Source organism: Otolemur garnettii, unplaced genomic scaffold (assembly GCF_000181295.1).
Source record: "Otolemur garnettii isolate 467f Iridium unplaced genomic scaffold, OtoGar3 scaffold00181, whole genome shotgun sequence".
Taxonomy (NCBI): Eukaryota; Metazoa; Chordata; class Mammalia; order Primates; family Galagidae; genus Otolemur; species Otolemur garnettii.
The window spans coordinates 2,584,920-2,590,523 of NW_003852576.1; the positions used below are offsets into that span (position 1 = coordinate 2,584,920).

Genomic DNA, 5,604 nt, shown 5'->3' on the forward strand with positions numbered 1-5,604 from the left:
TGGAAGAGCTGGTATCCTCATTAAGGGCTCCTGGCAAATAAAAATGCATTGGGAGTCTGGCAAGTGCTGACTGGTGTTGGCCACTGGCCAGTCCCCGGAGTTTGGCTCTGACCGGGACAGGCTGTGGCAGCAACTGTGAGCGCAGGGCAGGTACAGGAAATCTCCCAATTCTATTAATTATGGGGCAAGTTCCTGGAGATATTTGGGTAATATATTCCTTAAGTTCTGAATTCCTTAATTGCACTTCTATTAAAGGGAGTTGGCCTCAAATGTAGAAAACCTAACAAAAACCATGTTTAAAAAGTCTTCTAGGTCGCGTAGAAAAGCAGTGTTTCGCGTTTGTTATTAGGTTTCTAACAAGATCTGAATCTTGTATGATAAATTTGTAAATCTTTCCGAGATATTCAAATCCTTATTAAGATTTTTAAAGCAAATATTAATCCTAATATACATTTTGATATTGTCCATCTAGTCTTTTCATTTATAGAAAGTAAAAATTATGGTGGTGCCTGTGGCTCAAGGAGTGGGATGCTGCCCCATATACCGGGGGTGGCAGATTCAAGCCCAGCCCTGGCCAAAAACTGCACAAAACAAAAGAAATTGAAAATTATATGGATGTTTTATGTGTGTGTGTGTATTGCATGTTAAATACCTGGCGGTGGAGGTGTCTGGATTCATCTGAAACCCAAATGAGCATTACCTTCCTCCAAATCCACTGTCAGGTTGATCTTTCCCTGCTGGTATAAAAGAAAGGAAGCCAAGGGGATTGGGCGCAGACGGCAGCTTCTGTCTGATTTCCGCAGAGAACCACCACATGCTGGCTGCCTGCCCCAGGATCCAGAAAGCTGCCTGCTCTTAGAATGGATCAAGGAAAGGGAGAAACCCTTTTGCTGATGGAAACAGCAACCTGAGAAAGGGGAAGACAGGCCCATCCTTGTTGCCTTCTCAAGAACAGAGGGAGACAGTCCTGGCTCTCAGGGATACATGAGGAAGAATTGCTGGGCCGCCCTCCAGTAGCACTGCCGCAAACTAGGGAAACTTCTTGTGTGGCCTAAAGCTGCTGAGATACTTGATCTGGCTGCAGCCAGGAGGAGATGCACCTGGCATTTTCCCATCAGTAGCTTTTTGTGGCCTGAACTGGGAACCATCACACAAGGATTTATTTCTGTGGGATGATTGCAAATGGTGACTTCCATACAGCGACCTTACAAACGAACTTTTGATACGTAGCCTGCTCCTGCGTTTGAGGCTGCCTGGATTAAAGTACCATGCTGGTGGTTAATAAGAACTAAAGCAGTAATTACCTTTCTTTAACAATCTGCAATATAACTGGCGAGGTCGGCATGTACCTGTATGAACAGAGTACCTGTTTTGCATTGATGGTCAAACTGTTCTTCATGGTTCTTTCTTGACCTGAGTGGACAAAAATGTCATCGTAATAATTTCCATTTAATGAGTGCCCATAAGGTGCCAGACACGTGGGGACTCTGAGCTGTGTTCTTAATGTGTATTTTCTCTAACTCTGATAGCCCTGCAAGGTCCTTCTGCTGCTGCCGAAGCTGTGGGTTATGCTGAGTCCCGTGGTGTGTTCATTCTTCTCTCATTCCCATTGTCTAAATTGGTGTCAGTGCTCCTTTTATGCTCAACAAATCCAAGTATTTGATGGATTGTGAAGACTAAAGAATTTTATTCATTCATTCTCATACGTACCTCATACGTACCTAGAAGGGAGCCCAGTGCATTGAATTTAATTTATTTAAATACTGAGTGAGTACCCGTAGAGACTGTCCAGGCCATTCTCTCATCTTGCCTTTGGAGAGAGAAAAGAAAGGAGTAAGATGCAAAGACTCGCTCAGAGTGCGAGGCCCTGGGAGGGCAGCAAACTCAAGTCTCCACCATGGCCCTGGGGAATGTTTTTCATACACAGGACAGGCCCAGAAACTCGTGAAGTGGCAAGCTGTGGTCTGTGAACAAGGAGGATTGATGCATGGGAGTTACATAAACAGTGATATAAATCCGTGCATTGACATTAGTCTAGTACAAAATAGACTCTTTTAGGAAATTTATGTTATACCTCTCTGTTGAATTAAAATTCAGATTCCAGTACTTTCTGGTTAGCCAAAAATGGTCACTTTCCATCAGTAGCACCTGAACATATTTACCTGAGTGCCTTTATAATGGTTGTCTCAGAGGTGACAGCTATTTTTCCTTGAATTCTGCGGAATTGATTTAGCCAGTGAAGTTACAACCCTACCTAGATGTATATTTTTATACAGTTAAGAACCTTTTGTCATGACTTGTTGGGAAAAATTTCGAATGTATAGGAAAATTTGGAAAAGCAGTACAGCAAATAACTGAATACCCTTTACCTTCAGCGGGGTCATCTGAGCACAGATGTAGTCGGTGAGCCTGTTTGTGACTGAAGTTTGTTGGAATGCAGGCCAGCTGCGTATTTGTCTACCTATGGTCTGGTTACAGCAACAGTGTTGAAGTATTTTAACAGAGACCACCCTATGGCTCACAGGTCCTAAAATATTTATTATCTGACCCTTTACAAAAAATGTTTACTGACCCCTGGTCTCATTAAGATTTTGCCATATTTGCTTTATGTCCCTCCATGGACAGGCGGACAGGCTCACGGTCCCCACCCTCCATGTGTGCACATGTATATGTACACACACAGACTTTTTTTTTGACCATTTGAAAGTTAAGTTACCTACATTATGATGACTCTGCTTAAATAATTCAAATATATGCTTAAAAATAAAGACATTCACTCAGGCGAATACAATCACACCTAAGAAAATTAACATGTATTCAACAATATGGTTCAATATACATATTTAAATTTGACTTTTACAGCCTTTTTTTTTTTTTTTTGAGACAGTCTCGCTATGCCACCCTTGGTAGAGTGCCGTGTCGTCACAGTTCACAGCAACCTTAAACTCTTGGGCTTAAGTGATTCTTTTGCCTCAGCCTCCCAAGTAGCCGTGCCTGCCACAGTGCCCAGCTATTTTTTATTGCAGTTGTCATTGTTGTTTAGCTAGCACGGGCTGGATTCAAACCCGCTGGCCTTGGTGTAGGTGGCTGGCACCAAGACCACTGTCCTACAGGTGCTGAGCCTTTTACAGCCTTCTTAAATTTTTCTTTTTGGATCTGAGATCTGATCAAAGATCGTATGTTGTGTTTGGTCATTATGTCGCTTTGATTGCCAATTTTTGTTTTTATCACGATGTTGACTTTTTTGAAGAGTCCTTTAAATCTTCTTATAAAGACGGCTGAGTCTTATGGGTTTGCCAGCTCTGTGTTACTAACAGCTAAATATAGGCCGTCATTGTAGTAAAGCGACGTCTCCTTCTTCTCCCTTGGAACTGAGATGCTGTTATACTATTTGGCTTCCAAAGTTAGCACACTAAGATGTGGGGTTTGCTTAAAATTGTAAATGTGGAAAAAATCTCAGTGTGGAGAGCAAGGCAGATGAGAATTATACAGGGTGCATTTTGTGTGATTAAAGGCACAGTCCCTGTCCCTTGCTCTGGTGGCTGCCCTTGTCAGCTCTTGGCTGGGCAGCTCTTCCTCCTGGCTTTTCTCCTGCCTGGGGCCTGGCTCCCCTCCAGCATCATTAGGTTGCAGCAAGGAGTTAGAAACAGCCCTGCAGTTATTTAAATCTCCCAGTCCGAATCATTTGGGCTAGGGAGCATCACACAGCCTTTGTGTGTGCAGGCTGAGTGCTGGACACAACATGGTGTGCAAGGTGGGTGTGTATGCAGGAAGAGCACCTTCTTGAGAATCTGGGGGGCCACAGTCATGCATCTCTTATGAGACTGCAAGCTGGTCACAGGTATTGTGGTCTCACGTGATTTCTAGAGAGAACAACACCCATCCTTTGCTTTCCTCTGGGCAAGAAGCACTCAGGGCTGAGAGGCCAATCAAAGAGATACCTGCAAAGCCCAGTGAAGAGAGGACGTGTATGTGGGTGTGCACGCTGGTGGGAGACAGGAAGGAAGGAGAAAGAGAAAAGACGGGATAAATGAAAGAATTAAAACTGAAGTTTCGAAGGCTGGGAGGCAGAGTGCCTCTCATCTGTATTCCTAGCACTCTAGGAGGCCACAACAGGTGGATTGCCTGAGCTCAGGAGTTCTAGATCAGTCTGAGCAAGAACGAGACCCCCGTCTCTACTAAAAATAGAAAAATTAGCCAGGCATTGTGGCAGGTGCCTGTAGTCCCAGCTACTGAGGCAGGGGGATCGTTTGAACTCAGGAGTTTGGGGTTGCTTTGAGCTGTGATGACGCCATGACACTCTATCCAGGATGACAAAGTAACACTGTCTCCAAAAAAAAAAAAAAAATTGAAATTTCAAAAATGCAGCAATAAAAGCAGCAATCACTTGTTGGGAAAAATATTACCATTTTTTAGACTTCAATTTTTCTTTTTTAGGGGGTGGGGTGGGGCTGGGTTTGAACCTGCCTCCTCTGGCATATGGGTCCAGTGCCCTATCCTTTTGAGCCACAGGCGCCACCCTAGACTTTGATTTTTCACATCTGGAGAAACTTCATTTCCTTCTTCCATGTGGACTTAATTGGGAGGCACTCTTAGCAGCTAGGTGACTGGGTTTGTACATAACCTCCCTGTGCCGCAGTTTCTCATCTGTGAAAAGGAGAACGCCTATTGCTTGTGGCTATTTTGAGAATAAAGAGAGATAATCTATGTATGTGCCTAGCACAGACCAGGCACGTGGTATAAACGCTCAATGTAGGTAAGCTACAAATGTTTAGTTTATATCACAAGATTAAGTCGTCCTGATGGTCTTCTTATATCTAATGCCTACCTTCATCTTTAACCTACTCTCTTAAGAATAGTAGTTTGTTTGTTTTTTTTAAAGGCCTTTTTAGAGACAGAGGTGGGTGGATTGTTTGAGCTCAGGAATTCAAGACCAGCCTGAGCAAGATGGAGACCCAGTCTCTACTAAAAATAGAAAAACTGAGGCAAGACGATTGCTTGAGCCCAAGAGCTTGAGATTGCTGTGAGCTATGACCCCACAGTGCTCTACTCAGGGTGCCTGTCTGAAAAAAAGAAAAAAAAAAGTCTTTTTAAAAAGAATTCACTAGTGAGCTTCGATTCTCATAGTGGCAAAATATTTTTCCAGTTTTCAGTGATACTTTATTATTATAGCAACTTTTCCCTCAATATGTGCTCATAAATATGCTAATAATAATAAGTAAGGTGACTTTTAATCCTTCCCTTGTCCCCTCATTTTTCTAACCAGTCATCTGTAATGTGTCAGTATGCCAAATGACATTCACGTGTGCTCCTCATGTCACCACTGCTTCCTCCGTGGGCCATCAGGAGAGCAACACTCCCGGGAGGAGGGGCTCGTGGTTTCTCTGGGAGGCAGCGTGGTACAGTTGGAGGCCTCGTACTGAGCAGAAGAGGGTCGTGAGACGGGGGTGGATCTGGGAGAGGTAGGGGACTGGCACTGTTGGCATAGCTAAGTTCAACAACGAATGGATATGTTTGTGTGATAACAACACCAACTGGAAAAAGAAGGATTGCAGTTATTTCAAATAACTGAAATACCGGAACAAAGTCCTTCCTTCCTTCCTT

The 5,604-nt window shown here is 43.6% G+C and overlaps 1 protein-coding gene across 5 annotated transcripts in view; it reads left to right on the forward strand.

Moving 5' to 3' along the window:
• The window catches only part of LIMCH1 (LIM and calponin homology domains 1), a 359,691-nt gene that overhangs the window by 238,559 nt on the left and 115,528 nt on the right, over window positions 1-5,604 (forward strand). The gene's annotated exons all lie outside the window — the stretch shown is intronic.